Genomic DNA, 27521 nt, shown 5'->3' on the forward strand with positions numbered 1-27521 from the left:
TGCTGGGATTATTATAATCTAGCCAATAGCCTACTAATGTTCAGACTCCTTAAGAGTCTGCCCAATATGACAGATGTTCTAATAAACCTTGTCTTTGGCTGAAGGTAGGCTTGGGTTGAATTCTTTCAGACAGGATCCTCGTGTTATGATTTTGGGACCCCAGGACCCCTGAACCTCTAAACCACATCAATTTCACTTTGTTTGCCTCAGTTTCCTCATCTGTAAAATAATCTGGAGAAAGAAATGGCAAACTCCAGTATCTTTGCCAAGAAAACCCCAAATGAAATCATAAAGAGTTGGACAAGACTGAAACGACTGAACAACAACACAAATTTATAGATGAGTAAGCTGAAGGGTAGGGGTAGAAATCACGTAAGTAATAAATAGCAAAGCTGGGATTTGAACCTTGATGTTTTGACCCCAGATCCAATAGTCTTTCCATTACATCACAGAGGGGACTGAATATTTTAAAATAAAAGTTGGATGACCATGAGTGGGGATAATTTTTTTGGTGTAGGTTGGACTAGATAGCTGCTAACTCTGAAATTATGTGATTCTGTGACCTGGGGGCAAATAGAAGATAGCAACAATGACCAAGATAGGGTAATATAAATAAACCAAACAATCACTCAATCAGCATGCATTTATTGACTACCTAGTATGAGCCAGGTTCTGTGCTAAGGGATGTAAGATGGTTCCTGCTTTCAGTAAATTTACATTTTACTGGAGGGATTCAGTATACTCACAAATAAGTAAATGTAGCAGTCCCTACAGGGATGCTTCCCCAACTCCCACTCATATTAGTAGGACAGGTCCCCAAAGGGCAACTACAACTCCTACTCATGGTTCTAGGGGTAAGCCTGAGTGATTGGGTTTCTAATACTGCCACTCATGAGCCCCATTTGTGTGCTTCTCACTAATAATCAACAAGACAATTAGGTTTTGGTTTTTTTAGCAGAGATATTTGCTAACATGGCATTAAAAAAAAAACCAGTAGTTACAAAAATATTCCCCACAAAAGTCTGTGATATGCTCTCCCACAAGTGTGCATACAGTTCATAGGAAGAGTGGACACAAGCATAAAGTAAAAAGTATTGGAGTACATTGTGGTAAAGGGTTAACTGACAATTCTTAATTACTAGAAGTCTTTTTCTCCCATCATAGAATTCTCATGGAATTGCCCTTAGGTGTGGCTCTTTGAGCTGCTTGTTGAGATGATATCTTTCCAGATTCCATAGCTTGCACTTCTCTTAGTCACAAGGAAAACTGAAGCCATCTTTTCTATTTCTCCCAGCTGGATGTGTTGTCTTCTCCTGGTCTGTCTCTCTGAACCCAGTTGATTTGCTCTCTAGTATTGATATAGTCTCTCCAATGACATGCTCAATGGAGGAGGGAGGAGAGAAAGAAAGAAACTCTCTCCCCCTCTCTGATACAAAGAAAAATTCAGGGGCAGCTAATAGAGCACAGGCCCGGAAGTCAGGAAGACCTGAGTTCAACATCTGGCCTCAGGCCAAACACTTGACACTTACTAGCTGTGGCCCTAGGCAAGTCACTTAACCCCAATTGCCTTGCCCCTCAAAAAAATTTAATTTGCTTTCAGAGGCTTGGCTCTACTATCAATCTGGAAACTTCCACAACCAGAGTGGTTCAATACTTTAATGACTACTCTTTTATAATAGGCCAATGGGTATATCTGATTTTTTTTCCAGCAAATCGCAATGTGGGGCATCATCTGCTTTCATCCAATCCTCACAAATAGATTGAGTACTTATTCACACCTAGTTTATGCTTTTGATGGACTGATTGACTCAATTGATGTGTTTGGGCTTTCTGTTATTACAGTAATTGAAGTAGGGGGTTGGAACCCCATCCTAATACTGTTTCAAGATATAAACAAGATAAAGTGGAAGTATTTTTGTGGGGGGCTTTAACGACTACGAAAGTAAAAAAAGGATTGTTAATTGTATGGCACATTCACTGAGCTTTGAAGTGTCCTAAGGGTTCCAGGAGGTAGAAGTTAGAAGAGAACATCGCAGCCACAGGGATCATAAAGATGGGAGGCGGACTGTCATGTACAGTGCATAGCAAATAGTCTGATTTGGCTATAATTTAGAGGACATGACGGGAGCTTATGTGTAATCAGTCTAGAAGGCAAGCTGGAGCATAATTGAGAGAAGTTTTAGATGCCAGAGTTTGTATTTTATCCTATAAACACTAAGGAAGCACTGAAATTTCCTTTTTTTTTTTTTGGTTAGGCAATGAGGTTAAGTGATTTGCCCAAGGTCACACAGCTAGTAAGTGTTATTGTGTCTGAAGCCAGATTTGAACTCAGGTCCTCCTGACTTCAGGGCCGATACTCTATCTGCTATGCCACCTATGTGCCCAAAGCACTGAAATTTCTTGAACAGGGGAGTGACAAAGTCTCACCTATTCTTTAGGAAAATCATTTTGGCAGCTTTGGAAAGTATGGTTTGGTGAGGAGAGGGTTTTGTACCAGGGCAATCAATGAGGCAGCCAGTATAATAGGTAAGAGCTGATGAGGCCCTAAATTTTGGGGTTTGTGGAATGAATGGAGTGAAGGGGACAGATGTAAGAAATGATTTTGTGGAGGTAGAATCAATAATGCATAGCAGTTGGATATGGGGGTGAGTGAAAAGGACTCATTGTGAACCTAAGTAACTGGGAAAATGGTAGTAATGCCCTTGAAAAAAATATGGAAATTAGGAGGACTGAGTAAACTTTAAAGAAGTTGGTGAATGGTGATGGCAGGGAGTTTCTAGAAATGACAGTGGGCTCCAGGGAAGAAATGTGGAGCCAATGTGGAGCCAAGTCATTGCCTACAGAGGGCAACCCATTTCTAGGGTGAATCTTCTCCTACTTTTGGCTGAAACTAAACCAGACCAGGGCAGATTGCCACAACTTATTGAATGCCCTCAACTGGGGGCCATGGCCCCAAACTGACCTGTGAGCATCTCAGGGTTCCAGATACTAGAATTCCCAGTTAATGGCTCTGCTTACACGTTGTGTGGTGGCAAAGGGTGGAGGAGATGATCTTTCAGTGGATCGTCATGGCTGCCAGGAGGACTAGGTAGTGAGAAAACTTCTAATTCCAGTGTCTGAGAAAGTGGAGACAGAGGTAGGGGTAGTGGCAACAGCAGGAGTGCTTTATCTCTCGAGTGGTTCTCCAGATGTTTGGTCTCTTGGGAGGCTCGTGCCTGACAAGAGCCACCCGAGGTCTCACTCCTTTAGCACAAGCCCTTTCAATCCCTTTTCTCCATGGTCAAGTCCCTGGATAGATGACAGCTGATTCATTTACAAGGCATCTGATCCTCAGAGTGGACAGGAAGCAAAGACATCAGGGAGAGCACAGAGTCTTGGCAGGGTCAAGTCTGGGTTTGGCTCCAAGGGAGGTCACCTTTCACTTTCTTCTTGAAACACAGAGTGAGGGGTAGGATCAGTCAAGATTCAAGTTAAGGAGTTTGAATTTAAACACCTGGTGACCAGAATGGAACTCATCTCCCATGGAGTATCAGTTCTATGTCCTCTTTCCTAATGGAAAAGGATGAAACTCCCAGAATTTAGTCAAATTCAGGAAATGCCTGGAGTATGCAAGAGACTGCGCATGAGACTGGCAGCAACAGAAGAGTTAAACTTGTTTTGCTTGGCAAATCAGTAGAAGTTAGAATGAATAAGATTACAATCTCATATAAAGAAAAAACCCATCAATTAAAGCTGTCCAAAAGTGGAAGGGATTGCCTCAGGTAGCAGAGACTTCTCTAGAGGTCTTCAGGTAGAGGCTAGATTCAATTAATTTCAAAGAACAATTATTTACTTATTTAGGCTAGGCAATGGGGTTAAGTGACTTGCCCAGGGTCACACAGCTAATAAGTGTTATGTGTCTGAGATCGGATTTGAACTCAGGTCCTCCTGAATCCAAGGCCGGTGCCCTATCCGGTGCTCTATGCACTGCGCCACCTAGTTGCCCCTCAAAGAATATTTATTAAGGTGTACCATGTGCTGGGTGCTCAGTGGGGCTATGAAGACAAAAATAAAACATCCCCTGTCCTCCAGAATCTGATATGCTTGGGGCCTGGAAGAGAGGATATAAAATAAGATGAAAGAAATATAATAGGATGGATTTTTGGTAAGGGGAGAATACTAATAACTGAGATCAGGGTGCTGATAGAAGACAAAGGTTTTGAGAGCATTCTTCTTTGAGCTATGGTTTAGACATAAATCTCTAAGCAGAAAGTTGGTGAAGTAGATAGAACAGTGGACCTGGAGTCAGTAAAACCTGAGTTCAAATCCAGTCCCAGTGACTTGCGTGTAGTCTCATCCTGGGCAAATCATTTTAATGTTCGTTAGACTCACTTTCCTCAATTGAAAATGGGGATGATTATATCATCTACCTCCTGGGGTAAATAAAGATCAAATGAGATAATATCTGTGAAGTGCTTATATTTTAAAACTGTATGTAAAAGCTAGCTGTTATTGTTATTACTGAGACATAATTCTCTTCTTTGATTCAATGCACCTTTAGAGAGCCAATTCTGGAAAGGGAGATTGAGGCCAACCCTAGCCTCCAGGCAGGACTTCAAATGGCCAACTCCAGGCCATTCAAGCTGTTTCTGTTTTTAAAGGCTCACACAAAAGGACACTCCTCCACCTGAAAGGAATAAAAGCTAATGAGCCTGAAGATTCAGTGATTCCATTAACAATGGATTATGCAAAGTGTCAGAAGATTTTAAAAGTTTCTATTGTAAGGGAAAAAAAGGTAATATTATCTTTTTACCCTGGCTTCCTTGTAGATAGGAAAGTAAGACTGAATCAAAGAAAATCTCAGTCCCTTTTCACTTTTACTGCCCTAAGAGATATTGTAATATGCCTCTGACTGTGTCCTTAACTGCTTTATATACTTGTAATAGGGACAGAACACTCTGTTATGCCTCACAAACCCCTATTCTTTGTAGATTTGGCTGCAAACAATGCCATCCCCTAACAGACTGTTTGCTCTAAAGCCTCGTTTAAGACACTACCACAGCATCTTTAGCCAAAGAACTGGGGAGTGCTAATCCCAGGCCATTTGACCAAACGCCAGTTCAGTTCCCACGATTTGACAGGTTGCCAGTTCAGGTCATTATGCTTTGGCTTGTCTTCTTATCCCCTGCAGAGTTAGTTGGGCATTTTAGCCTCTACTACTACTCTCATGCTGCCTGATAATCACTGGGTTGGCAGGACTGTCTAATTGGGTAGTGGCCATAAAAGGGCATTGATTTCAGCTCACATTAAGGGTGTGGGGCAGTAATGGTGGCAACTCTTGGAGTGTCCCAAAGCATCCAAACCTCCAAACAGTGCTGTTTGTTCTGTATTGCCAAGAGAATTTGTGCTTGACTAAAAGTAGTGATATACCATTCTTTCTTTCTTACGTTTTCTTCTAAAGGGTTTTGTGATCAATTTGGTAAATAACGGACCTGAATGGTTCTATAGGATAACTCACAAGAGTGGAAAGAACAGTGAAATGGAGACTCAAAATACCTGTCAAATGATTGTGTAGCACATCTAGGCTCTGAGCATCCTCTTCCCAATTCCCAGACTGGTTCCCCAAAACAAGCCAACTACATATCCCCTTTAAGATCCTAGGGGTACCAATGCTTTCCCCTTTGAGATTACCTTTCATCTCTCCTCTATATATCTTGTATGGATCCAGTTATTTTCATGTCTGTCTCCCTCAGTAGAATGTGAACTCCTATAGGGCAGGGCCTGGTTTTGCCTTTCTTTGTATACATAGTGCTTAGTACTTAGTACTGGCATATACGAGCTTAATAAATGTTTTTGGAAAATAAAGCCAATGCAACCAAGATTAGAAGGGAAGCACAAAGCTGAGAAACAATTTTTTCAACCAGTATCTCTGATAAAGGCCTCATTTCTAAAATATATAGAGAACTGAGTCGAATTTGTAAGAATACAAGCTATTCCCCAATTGATAAATGGTCAAAGGATATGAACAGGCAGTTTTCAGATGAAGAAATTAAAGTTATCTATAGTCATATAAAAATGCTCTAAATCACTATTGATTAGAGGAATGCAAATCAAAATGACTCTGAGGTACCACATCACACCTATCAGATTGGCTAATATGACAAAACAGGAAAATGATAAATGCTGGAGAAGATGTGGGAAAATTGGAACACTAATGCATTGTTGGTGGAGTTGTGAACTGATCCAACCATTCTGGAGAACAATTTGGAGCTATGCCCAAAGGGCTATCAAACTATGCATACCGTTTGATCCAGTAATACCACTTCTAGGTCTGTATCCCAAAGAGGTCATAAAAATGGGAAAAGGACCCATGTGTACAAAAATATTTTATAGCAGCATTTTTTGTGGCGGCATAGAATTGGAAATTGAGGGGATGTCCACCAGTTGGTGAATGACCAAACAAGTCTGGGTGTATGAATGTAATAGAATACTATTGTTCCATAAGAAATGATTAGCAGGAGGACTTCAGAAAAATTTACATAACTAATGCTGAGTGAAGTGAACAATGCTAGCTCCTCTCAGCAATGCAATTCTCTAAGACAATTCCAAAAGACTAAAGATGGAAAATGTTATTCACATCCAGAGAAAGAACTATGGAATCTGAATGCAGATCAAAGCATACCATTTTCTCTCTCTTTTTTTTCCTTTCTCATGGCTACTCCCTTTGGTTCTGATTCTTCTTTACAATACGACTAATGAGGAAATATGTTTAATATGATTAGACATGTATAGCCTATATCAGATTGCATGCCATCTTGGGAGGAGGAAGGAAAAGGAGGGGGGAAAATTTAGAACTCAATCTTATAAAAGTGAATGTTGAAAACTAAAAATAAATAAAATTTTAAAAATAAGATAAAAAATAGAATAAATAAAAAATAAATGTTTGTGGAGCTGCTCACTGACCAAAAAAAAGATCCTAGGGGTACTCCTGAGGAGGTTGGGGTATCTTCTCTAATACTATAGCTCATGAGCCCCCCATTGATATGCTTCCCACCAGTTGATAATTAATTAATCAGTCAGATTTAATTATGTTTGGAAAGTGGTATTTACTATGGTTGTATCATAAGAACAGTTGGTACAAAATGTCCCTCCCACCCTCCAAAAGTCTATGAGACCCTCCTTCACAAGTACACCTACAGTAAGGGAAAAAATGGGCTCAAACTTAGAATTCACATGTGACCAAGGGTAATTCACAGATCTTGGAAGTCCTTTTGTCAGAGCCCTAGGGATGTTTCCATCAGGCACAGTAGTCTATGATTCTTGATACATAGTAGCAGAGACTACATGTGCAGACTGGGGCAGCTGGGTAGCATCATGAATAGATAGAGTGTTGGGCCTGAAGTTAGGAAGGTTCATCTCTGGCCTCATACACTTACTGGACAAGTCACTTTGATGGGGTGCTTGGATACTTGTGTTTGGGTGCTTGTGCTTGGACGCCAATTTCTCCCTAGCCTCAGAAACACTGTCCCTGACAGTTTGTCCCCCACCCAAGGACACTGTGCCTAGCAGTTACTCAAGAGTGGGCCCCAGCAAGACCCTTATCTCTTTCCCTGGTGCAGTTACAAACAGCACCTGAAGGAATTATTAGTTTGAACTGGCTTTGCACTGGGTCGTAAAGACATACTACCACCTTACCTCATTATCTACATCCTCATTAACTGTATTCTAGACTTAAGACATATGTATACTCCCTGCATCTATCTTGTCAAACAAGACATTCATTGGTGGCAGACTGAACAACTCTCAGTTACCCTGAACTCTAGTTAACTTAGTGACGTAGCAGGCCTAAAACCACACCTCCATGTGGCCCCCCCTTGTGGGCTTTTCCCAGTGAACTCTGGGTAAAACGCCTGCATAGTAGGTACAAGAAGTGCATGTTCTTTTAAGAACTGACCACTCCTTAACCACTCCCTAATCCCACCCTGAATCACCTAGTTAGCATATTTGGCACATGTTTTATTGTATTTTATCCTATGTAAACTTTAACTGTACCTCTCTAAGGTTGCAGGAATCCTTAAGAATCCTTGCCCTCTGAAAAGCGTAACAATAAACTTTGCCACCTTGACTTAAAGAATGCTTGTCTGTGAATTCATTCCAGATGACCCCGTCCTGTACTTCAGTCTTTGAGGGGTCACAACCTCTCAACCTCTTATACCGCAACAACTTAGCCCTATTTGCTTCAGTTTCTTTATCCGTAAAATGAACTGGAGAAAGAAATGACAAACCAGTCCAGTATCATTGCCGAGAAAACCCAAAATGGGGTCAGGAAGAGTAGAACAGGACTGAAGATCACTGAACAAGAACAACAGCAAACAATACCACATATACAAACTATATATATTGGAGCTAGGGTGAGTATGGAGGCAGCAAGTAACCCATAGTCATAAACATAAAGAAGTCAGGGATATTTTGCAATTCATAAAGTGTGCTCCATTTGTTATACTTAGGCCCAGAGGGGAATGCCTCCTGGGCTGGGCTATAAATTCCAATTGAGTAGCAATCTAAGTGTCCCCTGAGTGCTTTTCCTAATAAAGGAGCATCACTGACTGTAGCTCTGTACTGGAAGTTGGGCTCAAGGGGGCATCTCAATGAGTAACTGAGTCATAGCAGAAGACTTGTGAATGGAAAGTTCAAGATAAAGAGTCTTTGGAGGTTTTTTCCAGTTTATTTATTAATCGTACATTTCATCATAATAGAGTCTATGAAGCTATTATGGACATTGCCAAATAGCACAGGTAGGATTAGGTTGATGTGTAGGTATGCTTAAGTATTTTCCTTTGCCAATTTTAACTCATGGCCTCTGTCACACTCCTCTCACATTCCCCCAATCATTGCACAGCTTTTAGAAGACAGACAGGAACGATAGGCCAGAATAGGGACTGGATTTGTTATTTCATGAATTTAGGGAATTCCTGGAGGAGGACACTTTCTCTACCAATGCAAGTGGGTGCTTTCTTTTCAATTTCTAGTCCTAGGTAAAGTGACTTGCCTAGGGTCCTACAACAAGTATGTATGAAAGGCAGGGTTTCAACTCAAGTTTTCCTGGCTCTTGAATCAGATCTCCACCCACTATACTGTCTCATTAGCCAGAATATATTCTACAAAATAAAGAATTTTAAAGTAGTCATTTATTCTTTCCCCAAATGCCAACTGAGCATCTATGTATGCAAAACATTTTACCAGACACTAAGGGGGATTAAAAAATGAATAATACAGTCCTTGCCCTAGAGGAGTTAAGGAATACACACACACATATAATGTCACATACAAACACACACACACATACAATGCCAACTATTAAATATGTATACATACACACATATATCAGCTGGTAGCGCAGTGGAGGGAAGGAGGGAGTGCTGAGACTGGAATCAGAAAGAATTGAGTTCAAATTCCCCCTTACGCACTTAACAAGCTATGTGACACTGGGCAAGTCACTTAACCTATATTTGTCTCAGTTTCCTCAACTGTTAAGTGGGGATAATAATAGTATCTGTCTCCCAAGGCTGGAATAAGAATCAATGAGATAATATTTGTAAAAAGCATTTAGCACAACAACTGTCATGTAGAAGGATATGTGTGTATGTGTGTGTGTATGTGTATGTGTATGTGTGTGTATGCTGATTTCCTTCTTTTCACTCATATGTATACAGCTACAATGCATTATATAGAATTGGCAACATCAGGGTAAGGTATGAGACTTATATTTTTTTTTTCTTAATCTGTGATTTCATTCATATAAGAAGCTCCCATTGTAGAAATTCCCTATACTGATGCAGATTAGTGGTTTTAAACTATGGTATCTGTACATTAATTTGTAGACATCATTATTATTTTAAATTCTAGGTTTTTAGTATTTTATCATCTTTACTGCATTAAACACAGATTTTCTTTTTTGTACTGTAAATTTGAATGAAAAAACAAACCTGAGAGAAAGCCCTATTGTTAGAGAAATCAGTCTTGATTACATAATTTACAAGCATTAACTAAACATACATGGAGCCAGACATTCCTCATCTCCCATTCTCTCATTAAAAATGTTTGAAAACAATTCACAAGTGTTTATGGACAATAAGCAGCTTTTAAGCACTGCTTAGAATATGGGTGAAGTTTTTTTTTTTAATTCTGCGCCACAAATTCACAAAAGCACTAGCTTCCGGCTCTTGCTATACATCAGTGTGGTATTGGGCAGACTGCATAAATGATCCAAATTCAGCATATTGGTACACTATATGCCTAAAATAAACTTGGTACTTGCATTTATAGGCTTTCTTTATTCAATACAATGAGAGTTTATTAAGTGCCAAACATATACTGGGCTCTGGAGATACAAACACAAAAGTCACATATAGTCCCTGGCTTCAAGGAGCTTATGTTTTACTGGGGAAATACAATTATGTACACAATTAAGTAAAGAAACAGCAACCTGGGGAGTAGGAGAAAATTTCTAACTTGGAAAGATCTATAGAACAGAGGTTCCCAAACTTATTTGGCCTACCACCTGATTTTAAAAAAATTAATCAGCACCTCCCCACCCCCTCTGGAAATCTACTTTCTTTAACTGTTTAGTGGTTTTTTTTTAAAAAAATTTGCATTTCAAAAAAACCAATTTTTTAAAAAATGCATCTTAAATTTAATAATTTATTGCAAACTTGTGGGGGTTTTATCCTGCATTGAAATTTTGATGTTGTAATATTGTGTCATGTAAGTATATAGTATCATATTGTTACTCCTGCCAATGCATGCTGGACTTCCTGACAATGTGCACACGCTAGCCTGCCAATACGTGCTTGTTAAGACCTGTCAGTGAACTTGACCACTGATCAGTTATTACTTGCATTTTGTGTATTTATTTGGAAAATAACATAATCACTATGACTTTAACTCTGATACACAGCAGATGAAACATGTATGAACAGTTTTTCAAAATGTTCTTCTCTTCTTTCCTTATGCTTCTACTGTCCCCTTCTTTTTATTCAATGCCCCTCAACAGAAGCTATTACCACTCTCCACCCCCACCCCCATCTTTCCAGTGCCCCTCAGGGGGCTGTATCGCCCATTTTGGGAACCTCTGCATAGAAAATAAGTGAAAACGGATGTGTGTGTGTGTGTGTGTGTGTGTGTGTGTGTGTGTGTGTGTGTGTGTGTGTGTATCTGTATGTATGTGTGTTTGGCTAGGGAGGTGGGGGCAGCATGGAAAATTATTTCTAGCATAAGGAATAGCCTGAGCAAAGGAATAGAAGTAGAATATAAAATGCCAAGTTCTGGAATAGAAAATAGGCCTGTTTGGCTAGAAAATGGATTTTATTAAAATGATTAATATAAAATAAGTCTAGAAAGGTTGTGTGGAACCAGATTTTGCAGGGCTTTAAATGCCATGCAAAATAGTTTGATTCCAGCAGCAACAGGGAATTCTTGAACAGGAGAGATGAGTGTTTTAAAAGGAAGGCAGCATAGCATAAGCTCTGGATTCTGGTATCAAAAGATCTAGGTTCAAATCCCAGCTCTCCCATTTACTATGTGTGATTTTAGGCAACTTGCTTAATTTCTCTGGGCTTCAGTTTCCTGTCCTATAAAATGGGATGATTAGACAAGTTGACTGTAAGGTCCTTTCCTAAATTATACTATAATACTAAGATTATTTTGGCAGTTATGTGTAGAATGGATTAGAGAGGGGAAAACTGGAAACTTGAAGACCGATTAGGGGGCTATTTTAATAGTTTAGCCAAGGGGTAATGAAGGCAGGGGTAGTTGTTTTAATAGAGAGACAGAGACCAATGTAAGAGATGTTGTGGATGTAGAATCAACAAAATATGGCATCTGATTGGATAAGGATGAAAAGACACTCAAAGAATCTAGGAGGAAGATCGGCATCTGCTCTGCAACTTTAATTTTGGACGATCAGCCTCACAGTCAGCAAGACCTGTGTTCAGATCCTGTTTCAGAGACTTACTGGCTGTGTAATCCATAGCAAGTCACTTATTCTCTCTCAGCCTCAGTTTCTTCATCTATAAAATAGGGATAATATTAGCACCAGAATTGTTATGAGGATCAAATGAGGTCATATATGTAAAGCACTTTGCAAACCATAAAGTGGTATATCAATGTTAGAGAGTATTAGAATTGCTTGCATACTGAAAGAACAAAAGACTTGTCCAGGGTCACACAGACTTTGTGTGTCAGAAGTGGGACTTGAAGCCAGGTCCTCTTGGCTCTAAGGCTGGCTCTCCCTGCACTCTACCTCTCTACCTGTTATGCTGCTTGCTTATTAAATGTCTAAATAGCATAGAAATACATATATGTATATGAAGTATATATATATATATATGTATATATATATATATGTATATATATATATATATATATATATATATATATATATATATATATATATGAACATCTACATGGTAATACTCTTCTTTTCTTATTATATCCCTGAACTTTGCAAGAGCACTCACTATGCCAGGCTTCCCATACCTCAAAGAGTTAAGTTTAACTGACCATTTATGTAAAGCTACATAAATCTACCATTTAAAGCTCACTGCAAGCTGTCATACCCCATTTTTCTCCCTCTAAAACACAGATCTTAAAGGCAGGAGGGTGGTGGTGGGATTTAGATAATATTGTAGAAGTGGAATCCACTCAACCATTTGTGGTACCCACAGGTCTTGAGGTATAGATCTTGAAGAGAGGAATAAAAAAAGCAAGACTTCTTCTTCTTTTCTTTTTTTTTTAAAGCACAAAGACTTTATGTACTCTTTGCCCATGGATACCTTATGCTTTGCCTTGGTATATATAGTGTAGGGTTTGTACCCTTCTAATGAACTTATTGTGATTATAGTAGTTTTGTCCATAATGTAGCTCTATGACTTTAGGCATCTTGTCTTATGCTATTGAGTATTATTTTATCTGTGGTTTTGGCTAAAATGTAAGCCACTTGAGTATAGTGCCTTTGTAGCTACCTCAGTACTCCCTTAGCAAACATAATAATTTATATTTTTAAATGCTTATTGAATTGATTTAGCTATTTCTGTTAATGATATTACTATTCTCCAGTTCTAAACCTTGGTATCATCATGTATTCTTCCTGCTATTTTATCCCCTATATCAGTCAACAACCAAATGCTGTTGATTTGTCCTTATCTCTCCAATCTATCCCCTTTCCTTCATTCTTACTGTCGATATCTTCATTCAGGCCCTCATTTCCTCTGGAATGGACTATTTCCATAGTTTCCTAATTAGTTTGTCTCCACTCTTTCTTCTGTCCAGTTAACCTTAGATATCGTTACCAAATTAGCCATCTTAAAGTATAGCTCCTTCTCAAGCTCAAACTTCTAAAATTTCTTTGTCCTTCATTCCTTTCAGTAACAAAATCCAGGAGAAATTTGTTTGGAAAGCTGCCTTGTTGTTGTTATATTGTTATTGTTATAATACATTAGATTTTCTAAAATTTCCACTATGTAGTGAAAATAATCCCTAAATTATCCCCAAATTCCTCTAGCATCTCAAAAGCCATCATGATCTCAGCATTTTCCAACCTTTGTCTGGTCTGTCTCTTTGAAAGACAGGAGGAGGAGAATTTGTAAATTGAAGAAGCTGATCTTTAAGTTCACAGAGCTGAGAAGAGGATGCAAAGTGCCAGGCTTCCCATCTCCAAGGGGCCCTTGATCAGGTGAACTGAGGGAGCCAAATTAACAGAGCTCCTATTCCTGCCAAATGGATTTGGTCACTGCTTTGGCTCTACTGAAGGACTGGCCCCCCATTTTAGGTGCTGTAGAATTGAATGCTGAATACATAATACTTTTCTATGTTTCCTCCTTGTGGAGTAAGCTTGTCTGCCCCAGATCACACTTGACTAGATGAAAAGAATCCTATTTTGGCTTGCAGTAGAGACTGCCTGTGATAGAGACCACAAAGGAGAATACAGATAACCTGGGGTAGAAGGGCAAAGAAGGAAGGGGAGAGGAGAAGAATTGAGAACTTTAGAAAGACAGGGACAAATCCTTGAGAACATTTCCAGCTGAGACAGATTAAGAGTTGTTCTGTGGCTGATTTAACTGGTGTTCTCTCTTCCATCATTTCTAAAGAGCCTGTGTGAAGGAGACAGGATAGCCTTTATTTTTATTTAATTATTTTTTTGTTTTTAACATTCTTTTCTTTTTCAATTTTAAGTTCCAGATTATCTCCCTCTCTTCCACCTTTCCTCCACCCACTGAGAAGGCAAACAATATGATATCAATTATACGTGTGAAATCGTGCAAAACATTTCCATATTAGCCATCTTGCACAAAAAGAGAAAAAAATAAAGTGAGAAAAATATACTTCAATTTGCACTCAAGGTTCATCAGTTCTCTCTCTGGAGGCAGATAGCATTTTTTCGTCACTAGTTCTTTGGAATTGTCTTAGATCACTATATTGATCAGAGCAGCCAAGTCTTTCACAGTTGATCATCGTTACAATACTGTTGTTACTGTGCACAGTGATCTCCTTTTCACTCCAGTTTGCATCAGTTCATATAGGTCTTGTTTGTTTTTTTTCTGAAACAACCACTTCGTCATTTCCTATAGAAAACAGTACTCCATCACAATCATGTGCCACAAGTTGTTCAGTCATTCCCCAACTGATGAGCATCCCCTCAATTTCCAATTCTTTGCCACCACAAAAAGAGGTGTTATAAATATTTTTGTACATATATATTCTTTTCCTTTGATCTTTTTGGGGTACAGACTTAGTGGTTATATTGCTGGATCAAAGGGTATGCACAATTTTATAGCCCTTTGGGCATAGTTCCAGATTATTCTCTAGAATGTCTGGATCAGTTCACTATTCTAGCAACTGCTCATTTATGTACCAGTTTTCCCTCATCCCCTCCAGCATTTGTCATTTCTGATAGATGTGAGATGGTACCTCAGAGCTGTTTCAATTTACCTTTCTGTAATCAATAGTGATTTAGCAGCACTTCTTAAACTGTGGGTTGTGACTCCACATGGGGTCACAAAAAATTTGGCGACAGTAAAAGGTTTCTAAATGTGCAATGACCAAAAATTAATAGAAATCAAATGCCTAATGAATTTGAGGTGTTTCTGGCAGTGCTTTCCCATGTTGCAGCACACAACTTCACTGCAGCCTTGGTTCTGAGCACAAATCATGCTCACTTTGCACTTTGCCCTCATGCTACACAATACCTAACACCACTGAAACTAACTCGAAAGGGGATTGAAAGTAGAAAAGTGTAAGACATCATTTTTTCATGTGACTATAGATAGTTTTGATATCTTTTTCTGAAAACTGCCTGTTCATATCTTTTGACCATTTATCAATTGGGGAATGGCTTGTATTCTTATAAATTTGACTCAGTTCTCTATATATATTTTAGAAATGAAGCCTTTATCAGAAAAACTTGCTATAAAATTTTTTGATATTACTTCATTGTCTGTGGCATCTTTTAACAAAATGTAGTTTCGCTGATGATCTCTTTCAATTGGGTCTATTTTTCCTTTTGCTTTGTCTAAGATCATGATCGCCTCCCCTGTCCTCTTCACTGCAGGTGAAGCATAATAGACTCTGCTCTAGCCCTTCATTTCAACTCTCTGTGTGTCTTTCTGTCCCACGTGTGTCTCTTGTACATGACATAGTGTTGGAGTCTGGTTTCCAATCCATTCTGCTACCCACTTCTGTTCTATGAGTTAGCTCATCCCATTTGCATTCATAGTTATGATCACTGTGTATTTCCCTTTAACTCATTTTCCTTGGTTTATCCTGTCCCTCCTCAAAAATCTGTCTTGCTTCCTACCACTCCCTCCCCTAATCTGCCCTCCTCCTTATCACTCCCCTCCCCCACAGCCCCCCCCATATATCTCTTATCTCCTTCCTTTTCTAGCTCCCTATGGGGTAAGACAGATTTCTATATTCAACTCTGTGTGTGTGTGTGTGTGTGTGTGTGTGTGCGCCCGCGTGTGTGTCTTTGTGTGTGTATGTTTTTCCTTCTTTGAACTAATTCCAATGAGAGTGAAGTTCAAGCATTGCCACCACCCATTTTCACTTCCACTATAAAAGTTCTTCTTTGAATGCCTCCTTTATGTGAGAAAATTTGCCCTATTCTACTTCTCTCTACCCCTTTCTCCCATTGCATCCCTCTTTCTCACCCCCCACATTTTTTGGGGGGGAAATCATCCCAGGATAATCAACCCACACCCATGACCTTTGTCTATGCAGACTCCTTCTAACTGCCCTAATAATGGTAAAGTTGTTAGGAGTTACATGTATTATCTTCATATATAGGAATGTAGACATTGACTCCCTTATGATTACTCTTTCATGTTCACTTTTTTATGCTTCTCTTGAGTCTTCTCTTTAAATGTCAGATTTTCTATTCAGCTCTAGTCTTTTCATCAGGAATGCTTGGCAGTCCTCTGTTTTGTTAAATTTCCATTTTTTTTCACTGAAGGATTATACTCAGGTTATTGGGTAGGTTATTCTTGATTATAATCCTAGTTCCTTTGCCCTCTGAATAGCACATTCCAAGCCCTTGATTACTTTAATGTCAAAGCTATTAAATCTTATGTGATCCTGACTGTGCCTCCATGATATTTGAATTATTTCTTTCTGGCTATTTGCAATGTTTTCTCCTTGACCTGGAAGCTCTGGAATTTGGCTATAATATTTCTGGGAATTTTCATTTTGGGATCTCTTTTAGAAGGTAATCAGCAGATTCTTTCAATTTCTATTTTATCCTCTGGGTCTAGGATATCAGAGAAGTTTTCCTTTGTAATTTGAAGTCTGATATCCAGGTCCTTTTTTCTGATCATGACTTTCAGGCAGCCCAATAATTCCCAAGTTATCTCTCCTTGAGTTATTTTCTGGGGCATTTGTTTTTCCAAGAAGATATTTCACATTTTCTACATTCTTTTGACTTTGTTTTATTGTTTCTTGAAGTTTCATGGAGTCATTAGCTTCCCCTTGCCCAATTCTACTTTTTAAGGAATTTTTTTTCTTCATTGAACTTCAGTACTTCCTTTTCCAATTGGGCAATTCTGCTTTTTAAGGAGTTCTTTTCTTCAGTGAATTTTTTGTTTGTTTGTTTGTTTGTTTGTTTTTGGCTAGGCAATGGGGTTAAGTGACTTGCTCAGGGTCACACAGCTAGTAAGTGTTATGTGTCTGAGGTCGGATTTGAACTCAGGTCCTTCTGAATTCAGGGCTGGTGCTCTATCCACTGTGCCACCTAGCTGCCCCATTCTTCAGTGAATTTTTGTATCTTTTTTAAAAAAATTATTTACCATTAGGCCAATTCTGTTTTTTTTTAAGGGTTTATTTTCTTAAGTATTTTTTGTGCCTCTTTTGCCAAGCAGTTAATTCTCTTTCATAATTTTCTTGCATCACTCTCAAATTTCTTTTTTCCAATTTTTCCTCTACCACTTATATTTCTTTAACTCTTCTAGGAATTTTTGCTGGCCTTGGGTCCAATTAGCATTTTTCTTTGAGGCTTTGTTTATTGCTGTTTTCACATTGTTGTCTTTTTCTAGGTTTATATCTTGGTTTTCCTGGACACTGTAAGAGCTTTTATGGTCAAGTTCTTTTTGTTGCTGTTGCTTTTCTCAATTTCCCGGGCTATTTCTTCACTTTGAATTTTATGTTAAAGTTTGGCTCTGATCCCCTGAGGGTGAGGAGGCACTGTGCCACCCTTCAGGCTTTCAGAGCTAATTCTGGGAGTCTAAAAATTTTTGGTGCTTCCAAGGTGGTGTTGTCTTAGGAGAGGGGTAGTCACTGCTCTCCTGGTCTACACTTTGCAAGGGCCCTTGCTCTTTTGCAGTCACAAGTACTAATGCTTCTCTTGGCCCTTGAACCACATGTGACCTCCTAGTCTTGCAGATTCCCTTGCTGTCTTGCAGCTGGAAGTGGTAGCACTCCTCATGGCCCTAGAACTGTGACGAGGGCCCCTGCTCTTTTGTGACTGATCACAAACATTCCTCTCCATCTTGGGAATATGACCCAGAACTGCTTATGGGCAATAGAGTTCCCAGTAAGCACCAGCTGCACACAGTGCCAACAAAGGGACCCTGTAATCTTTTTCTGACTAGTTGTCCAACCCCCTTACTATCCCTCGGCTGAGAGCTTCTGAAGCTGCTGCTTCTGCTATCACAGCTACCTCCAAAGCCCATCCCTGGTGCTTCTGCCATAGTCCTGGCCTGTGTCCACCCAGGTATTACAGAACTCTTCTGTGGCCCTCTTAAGTTGTCTTAGGCTGGAAAAATGTTTCCCTCTGACCTTTTGTTGGCTCTGCTGTTCCAAATTTTGATTTGAGGCATTATTTTAAAGTTGTGTAGAGGGGAATGTTGGAAGAGTTCAGCTGGGGCTTGGCCTGTACTCCACCATCTTGGCTCTGCCAATCCTTCCTTCTGAGCAGCCTTCAACTACTGGGTCCCATGAGATGAGAAAAGCATTTTCTCAGCAAGGCTAATTTCTTCCTTTAGTGCTTGCCAAAAAATTCAAGGGCTGGTCTGGGGTTCTAACTATGAATAGTTTTCTTGCCAAAACTGGAGACAGACCCAAATGACATTTAAAATGCATTATTTAAAAACCTGATAAGAAGGGGAGTAGCTAAGCAGTCATTTTGATTGAATGTGTTTTGTTTGAGGTAATTGTGATAATTATCCCATTTATTTTGAGAGATTATCTTTGGTGAGGGAAGAATTTAGAGGTGGAGATGGGAATCCATATTCTTTATGAGATTTGGTTAGGGAAATTCAGAGAGATAGCCTTCCTGGGATCAACACATCTGAATAAATAGAGTGGCCATGACTTTCTAGCTTCCATGTTCAGAGTATGTGTGGAATGCCTGGGATCTTTAGAGAAGATAAATCTACTTTAACCTTCATATCTAGTGTTAATCAAGGGAGTAGAGTATAATTATGGGCTAGTCAAGAAAGTTAGATCTTAAACTCTTAGGAGAACTTAACACATGAAGATTAAGTTCAATTGTTAGAGGCAGTGTGGTGCAGTGGAAAGATTGCTGGCCTGGAAGTCAGAAGAACTGGGTTTTACTGTGACTCTTAAGGTATGTGATTTTAAGTAAATCACTTAATCTTCCAGAGCCTGTTTCCTCCCTCTGTAAAATAGACATAATAATAAGTACCCTACCTACTTTGCAGGGCTTTCAAATGAGATAATGGGTGTTAAAGTGCTCTTTAACCATTAAGAACTCAACAATTGTAAGCTATTATTCTGGTTACTTTTGGCTATCTCTCCAAGGCAGTAAACGAATGTTTTGGGAAGAAATAGAATGATTGCTAGTGTTTAGCCTTAATGCCCAAACCTTTTGAATCTTTTTCTTTTTTCAGTTCTGCCCTCAACCTCATTTCCCAAACTAATTTCTACCCATCTGTGCCATTCTGAAGAAAGTTCCCCAGGTAAAAGCCAAAGAATGAGTTAGGTTTATACCCTGCTTTATCTTCAGCTTTGTGTAGACAGAGAAATCGATATATAGGGAGGGAGAGAATGAAGAGGAAACTCATTTGGAGATGCTTCCATTACTTTGGCCTTTTGAAAATGGTAAAGTGGGCTGGTGCTGGGCCTTTCCAGAAAGGACAAAGTTCTCAGTCTGCCGTACAAGTACAATTAAAATAACACTGTAAGCCATACTGCTGACAGCTTCCAAAACAAGCATTTGGTTATTAACAGTTTATAACTTGAAATATCAGATGTGTGAGTGGGTGGCTAAGATCTCCCTTTCTCTCTTACACACACATACATCTTTCTAAAACTGGCTTTTAGATTCAGCACTTATGCTATCCCCCCCAGGAGAAAAGGAGCATCTCTAGCACAGCTGTATTTTCTTAATGACTGGAGGCAAAGGTGAGATATTCAGCCAAGGAGTCTTAGCGTAATGGAAAAGCATAGAATTTGGAATCAGAAGACCTTAGTTCAACTTCCAATCCTTCTACTTACTACCCTCTATGGTGCTGAACAAATCCTATTACCTCTTTGGGCCTCAGTTTCCTCATCTATAAAATGAAGTGGTTCGATCCAGGTATATGAGCCTATGAATCTTACCTCCGAGTTCAGGATTATTTCCACTACACCTCATCAATTTGATGACTTTCCTGGTTAAACTAATTACAAAGGGTGATCACTGAGAAAATATTAAGGGTAACTCTGCATAGAGTAGAGTTATGCCCACTGGCACCTACCTGGTAGGACACAGGGAACTGTGTATGCATAGCAGACTGAGGCTCACAAAGATTAACCCTTGTCAGAGATGCTGTACCTACCTCTATTAAATGGTTCAAAAAATCAAGTTAACAGATTAGCTTTCTTGGACTTTAAAAGGACAGAATCTCATAGCAGAATGGATCTGCATTGTTAAGGGATGGTAGCAGTGATAGTAATGAAACTAAGCCCATTGTAGTTTTCTATTTGCCCAGGGAGAATCAAAGATAGTCATGAGCTTACATATATTCTTAGAGTAAAGCTCTTGGGAGTGGACGTTCTCAGTTCAACAGATGGTAGAAACCAGTTCACTGCAGTAGACTTTCTGCATAAACATATGGTAGAGGCAGATGTATGCATGTCCACTTGGCCCAAGTGAATAGTTCATGGACAAGGCTCATGAATCTCGACTCCTGGGTAAAAGAACAAGGGTTTTTAATCACCTCAGCTGCATGATCCCTAGAGCCTTCTAGCCAGATAAAAGAGAGATGCTCAGGATAGCATCTTATGGGTATTCCCTAGTTTGAAAGTTCAGAAGTCTAAGACTTCACGGATTAGAACTATTTTTTTTTTTAGAGACAAAAGGATTCCCTCCCTCCCTTCAAGACATGGCTAACGTATCATCTTCTACATGAAAGCCTTTCCTGAGCCATTCGAATGCTAGTGCTCTTTCTCCCAAGCTACTTTGTATATATTTTTAAAATTAACTTTATGTATGTAATGACTACATTTTGCATATATTTGTTGCCTCCTTCACTAAACTGTAAGTTCCGTGAGAATAGGAATTGTTTCATTCTTTGTACTCATATCCCCAGTGCCTCTCACAGAGCCTGGCCCATTATAGATGTTTAATAAATACTTGTTGAAAAGTGAAGTGATCAGAACCAGGAGAAAATTGTACACAGTAACAACAGTATTATATGATTATCAACTGTGAATGACTTAGCTATTCTTAGCAATACAATGATTGAAGACAATTCCAAAGGACTTATGATGAAAAATGCTTTCCACCTTTGAATGAAGAACTGATGGATTCTGAATGCAGATCAAAGCATACTTTTTTGAACTTTCCTTTTTTTTCCCTTTCTTTTGGTCTGTTTTCTTTTGCAACATGGCTAATATGGAAATATGTTTTACATGACTACGCATGTATAACCCATATCAAATTGTTTGTTTTCTCAAAGAGGGAGGGAGAGAATTTGGAACTCAAAAATTTTTAATAGTGAATGTTAAAAATTGTTATTATGTATAATTGGAAAGAAAATAAAATATAAAAATTACAAAAAATAAACACTTGCTTATTGATTAGTTCCTAAGGTAGCATGCTTCTTGAAAAAGAAGGGGATGATCCATATAATTCCTGTGCCACATCCTACTTAGAAAGCAAAGCCAATGAGTTACCTGGATAGTGCATGATAGGGGATTGTTTGTTCAGCAACTTCTAAAGTATGTTTACCTTTCTGCCGGAGTTTAAGCCACAGGGTGGTACTATGAGTCTTAGGGGGACTAAGTAGAACTATTGGGGAAAAAGGACTCACTGAAATGTCAAAGGGTTGTCCCAAAAGGAACAAGCTCAGTTCTCTTTTGGGGAGGATCTGATGGGTTGAATGTTCTATATGTTGCTTATGTGGTTATTGACTCCTCTGAGTCCTTCACAAATTTTGTATTTTTTTCCTAAGGTAAAATAAAGGCTGTCTCATATCCAATATTCATATTGTACCTTGAGTTCTTATTTGCAACTAGGGACCCCATTTTCTTTTGGTGAAACTTAGACACATGCTATGTTTGAATATATGAAGAGATATTCTGGTAACAGCTCCAGGTAGAGCATTAGGCCAAAAAGATAGAATGTCCCTCTTCAAATTAGCCCCCATTATCAGGGGCCTTGGACCACAGGTTACATTAAGGAGATAAAAAACATAATTATCTTTGCAGTACAGTTGAGAAAAAGGAGGAACAGAGCCATCTAATAATTTTCTGAATGTTACCAACTTAATCTAGTGGAGGTAGACCTTTAATAATTGTAACAATTAATGGTTGGAGTGCTGGACTTGGAGTCAGAACTCTCCTACCTCAGAAACTTACTAGCAACATGACTCTGGGCCAATCACTTAACCTTTCTTAGCCTCAGTTTCCTCATCTATAAAATGGAGATGAAAATCAGAAAGAACACTGCAAACTTTAAAGTTCTATACGTATTACCTTTAGCACTATAATTTTTCTTTATTACTTCCTACCCCTTAGCCCCTCACTGATAATGGTTTAGAAATCATATTAGAAATAATTTATGTCTCCTTTTCCCTTATATACACGTATTGTATCATAGTCAAAAGATGTTTCACTACCTGCTAGGTTAGAGATTTCACAGAATATGCAATATCCTTTGATTATACAACTTAGTCATCACAATTCATGTGACTAGGGAGACTTTTTACGTTCCTCTCTATCCTCCTTTATAGGGATGATAGTGCCCAGACTTGAATTCCAGGACCCTTTCTATCACAGTCATATGCTCAGAGAAGGCAGGCTAGAACAATATATTGCCAAGCAGGAAGAAGAAAAAAATCAGGCCTCTTAATATTTAAAGCAAATTTTAGTCACTACGCAGCTGTGAAGGTAGAGATCTCAGGCAAGCTGTCTTATTAAGTACATAGAGAGAAGCTGACAGAAGACCAAACAATTATAAGAATAAAGAATGTAAAATTTGGAGAGAAAATGAGAGGATATTTGGGTCAGGTAACTAGGGAAGGAGAATGAGAACTGAATGAGCCTCGGGCAAGAGACCAGACTTGAGTGAACTACTGGCATTCGACAAAATTAGCTGAGCTCTGGTCCTTTCAGAGTTTTTAATCATTTCTAAAAAGGTAACTATTGATTGCTTGAATAACTTTCTATTGAGAATGGACAAGGTCTTAATGATTAAGGTCTGATCCTGCTGGATTTGGATTTGGAATACAGGTACTGTCATTCCCTGTGTGAATTTGGACAAGTCACCTAACTGAGTCTAGGACTCAGTTTACACATCTATAAAGTAATGATTGTTCAGCTAGGTGACCCAGTAGTTAGAGTGCTGGGCTTAGAGTCAGGAAGACTCATCTTCCTGAATTCAAATTTGGCTTCAGGTACTAGATGTGTAATCCTGGACAAGTCACTTACTCCTGTTTGCCTCAGTTTCCTCATCTGCAAAATGAGCCAGAGAAGAAAATGGCAAACCACTCCAGTGTCTCTACCAAGAAAACCCCAAATGAGGTCATAGAGAGTTGGATACAACTGAAAAATGAGTGAACAAAAATGGGAAGGATTCAGAATGGATGATCTCTAAGATACCTTCCAATCAATGGTATGCTAGCCAATGTTTAACCAACAGTTCTCTAGGGGGAGGGAGTGGGGAAATGTATACATGACCCACTTTTAAGTTTAATCTGCATTATTAAGATTTTCTCCATCACTTTCTTAAGTCTAGATAGCAAAACATTAACCGAGCCCTGATTTCTAGCATTTGCCAATTTCTGAGGTGAAAATACATGCACTGGAAATATAAAAATTGACTCTCAAGAGCTGGTACAAGTAAGTTCCACCACATTCCTGTTTCCAATTTGATCCTATAGTCCTTTGTACCCTCATGTGCATCCAGATCTAGCCCTAAGTAAAAACTGTGAAGTAAGGTATATTTCAAAACTTAGATAAATCTATAATCTTGCTGCTGTGTATAATTCTTTTAACAGTGTATTTTGCAAAGCATCTATGCCTTCTCATCTTGTTTGACTCTTGTCCAAGTCTTCCTATAAATTCTCCATAGTGGGGGTCCTTGTTTGCTTTCCCCTACATCTCTTAACATTGCTTGGACACTAGTAAAGCATGCAGACTGTCAATAGCTTATCCCTCATTCTATTTATATGACCAGCCAACCTCCTCAGATCTTACATGTCTCTGATGACTTCCTTTATACCGTTTATGTTGAGAAATTCTTTTTTGGTAATATCGAGAGGCAACAAGGTGCTATGGAAAGGGCATTGACTGTAGATGCAAAGTTTCTGGGTTCAACTACTGACTGATGCTTGTTGTGTAACATTGGACAGGTTACTTAACCTTCTTGATCTTCTGTTCCTGAGAGCTCTAAATCAGATTCTGCTAACCAAGACTCAATTAATTAATGTTGTAATTTTGCTATTAAATTATATTATTTAAGTTATTTCAATTCTGGGGAAATAGAACTATGTACATGACCCTGTGCAGGCTAGCAGAGTATTGGCTAATTGCTAACTTCCCCATAACCTGAGTGATAAGTCCAAGAAACTGGATTTAAAAAGTGACCACAGAATGCTCAGGACATTTCCTAAGGCTGAGACTTCCTATCCTTGCAGCAAGGATTTCTCAACTATGTAGGACCCCCTTGTAAGTTTCTTAATAATGACCTATTAGTCATTTGGCTTAGGACAGCTAGATGATACAGTGGATTGAGCACTAGGCTTGGAGTCAGAAAGACCTGAGTTCAAATCTGGCCTCAAAAGTTATTATCTGTATAACCTTGGGCAAGTCCCTTAACTCTGTTTGCCTTGGTTTCCTCATCTATAAAATGAGCTAGAGAAGCAAATGGCAAACCACTCCAATATCTCTGCCAAGAAAACCCCAATGGGGTCACAAAGAGTCAGACATGACTGAAATGAATGAACAACAATAGCCATTGGTTTATTATAAGTCACATGGAGTCAGGAACAGCCCCAAAGCAAATTTTATGACTTATTCCTTAGTCCTGGCATACTTCCCTATTCCTGTAAACTCTAGCGTTGATAATTTGGATATGTATTAATCTCATGAATGTGTTTCCTCTTTATTGACTATAAAAATGCTCACTGTAAACTCTTCAGATTGCCTTTGGCTACTGAGGAGCCACTGACCCAATTTGTTGGTAATTGTGTTTTGCTAATAAAGTGATCATACTTGGAACTTTGTGCCTCAGTTTACCTTTATTTCTCACAGAACATTCCCAAATGTGTAAAACAAAAAGATTGGACTAGGTGACCCAGAGGACCCTCTTAGCCAATGGTATGCTAGAGCCACTGGCTTGTACCCACTTGCAAAAACCAACTGTTAAATGTTCAGGAATTTTATGAGTTTATTGTTAAACACTCAGGTCATGTATTAGTAGTGTTATTTGATCATTTATTTATTTATTCATCAATTTATTTATTTAAAACATTTGTTTTTTAAAAATTTGAGTTCCAAATTCTTGTCATTCTTTAAGCCTCTTTTTTTACCCATTGAGAAGGCAAACAAAATGATACCCATTATACATGTGAAATCATGCCAAAATATTTTTGTATTAGCCATGTTGCAAAAAAAAAGCAAGAAAATAAGCAAAGTGAAAAACAATATGCTTCAATCTGCACTCAGTTCATCATTTCTCTCTCTGGAGGTATATTACTGCATTCTTTTAAAGAACTGGTGTCAACAGCAGAGTATATTTTCAATGCATTATTGTCAACTTTAAATAATTTTGGCTTTAATTATGCATATTTGAAAGTGAACTTAATTACATTTTGTTCTGATAGTGCTAATATGATGTTGAGGGGAAAGTCTGGACTAGCTACAAAGTTGTTAGAAAATTTAACTAAAATCATTATTTAGCAGTGTTTAAATTATTGATTACAATCATTACTTGATGATTCAATATCTGAAATAAAACATGTTAATCATTCAAAATATTTCTGGATGAAATTTATTATATTTATCACCAACCTCACAAAAACCAAACTGAGCTAGAAACTAGCTAAAGAATTTGGAATTTAAATGATTAAAATTGGTTGAAGCCTGGTATTGAGATAGGTGATAGTATAGTTTATGGGCTGCCTGCTGCTGTGTGATAATACCTTTCGTGCCTGCATCATCTATGCATTTTTCTTATTCTTGTTCTTATTCTGACTTGGCAAAGAGTTTAGCTTACATTAATTTCTTGTATTGCTTTGCTTTAATGATTGACACTTTGGAAGAATTTGTATTACTTTCAGCTACAATGCAGTCAAGATCATTTAACATGCAGCGAGCACAAAAATTAATCAAACACAACCTAAGAGCTTTAGAGAATTTAAAAATTGTTACTAGGAAGTCTGAATCCCAAATCAAAGATTTGAGTAAGCCAGAGAAGTTTAAAGACATCCCATTCAATTAAAAATAAATTTAATGCTCTTCCTAGGAATATGTTGCTAAAAAATATAATTTTATAACTAAACCTACTTTTTGTTGGACAGAAACAATAATGAAAGCATTTAAAATTATTTTGGTTTATTAGAACCATATACTTGGCCTTATGAAAAACTGACTTTATCATGGACAGCTAGTGAAAAAAAAATTGTGTCATTTAAGTGAAATTTTAAAACATGAAATTGATTTTAATGTAGAATGAAACAATGTTATAATCTCTGAAAATATAAAAAGCTAAAAACTTAGCACTCTTGGAGTCAGTAGGGTTGAGGCTGAAGGAGTTTTCAGTTTAATGAATATTATATTATTATATAACATATATATAACATATTATATATAACATATATATTCATATATATATATAACATATTATATTGATTAAATATGTTTGAGAGTGAGAAATAGTTTAACAGTAGATCACATGTAAGATTTAATGACAATAAACTTATTGGGAAAAGAGTTAGTGGATTGGGAAGCAACTGCATTTGTCAAAGCATGATTGAATAGCTATAGATACAAGAGTTCAGCAAAAATCAACAAAAGCATTCTGTGAGAATTAATTGCCTATATGGAATTCACAATGAAGAATATTATATTTTATTATTAGTTGTAAGTTGTGTGCTATACATCCTTTGTATCAGTTAAACTTATGTACAAAAATGTGTGTGTATATACATACATACATGATTTTTTCAGTCAGTTGTTAAACATTTATCATACCCCACAGCTTCTAGCTCAGATCTATGATCCTATGTGTCAGCCTACTTGTATGCCCCTTTGGGTGACCTGCAACTTTAAATCTCTGGAGGGTGTCATGTTCAGTTACTTGCAGCCTTTGTCATCTCTGGAAGAATATTGATCACCAAAAGATTGGCCTTGTTTTAAAGAGAAACTTGGGATCAGTGTGAGCACTGCGTAATTTCCCAAAGACAGCCAAGACTGTCTTCTACCTTCTATTCAGTTCTGGAGGAAGCTCATGTGAAGTATCTGACTAAGTATTGATGGGCCATCTCTATAGCTTGTCCATCCAAATGCATGTCAAAGTTTGTACAATAGACCTTCTTTATTTACTTGTT

At 38.3% G+C, this 27521-nt stretch overlaps 1 pseudogene; it reads left to right on the forward strand.

The window, feature by feature from the left end:
* LOC144454374 (E3 SUMO-protein ligase KIAA1586-like) overlaps positions 1-27029 on the forward strand; it is a 44948-nt pseudogene extending 17919 nt beyond the window's left edge.
* The last annotated feature ends 492 nt before the right edge of the window (positions 27030-27521 follow it).

The sequence above is a fragment of the Phascolarctos cinereus genome, unplaced genomic scaffold, assembly GCF_003287225.1.
Source record: "Phascolarctos cinereus isolate Bilbo 61053 unplaced genomic scaffold, phaCin_HiC Scaffold_726;HRSCAF=1367, whole genome shotgun sequence".
Taxonomy (NCBI): domain Eukaryota; kingdom Metazoa; phylum Chordata; class Mammalia; order Diprotodontia; family Phascolarctidae; genus Phascolarctos; species Phascolarctos cinereus.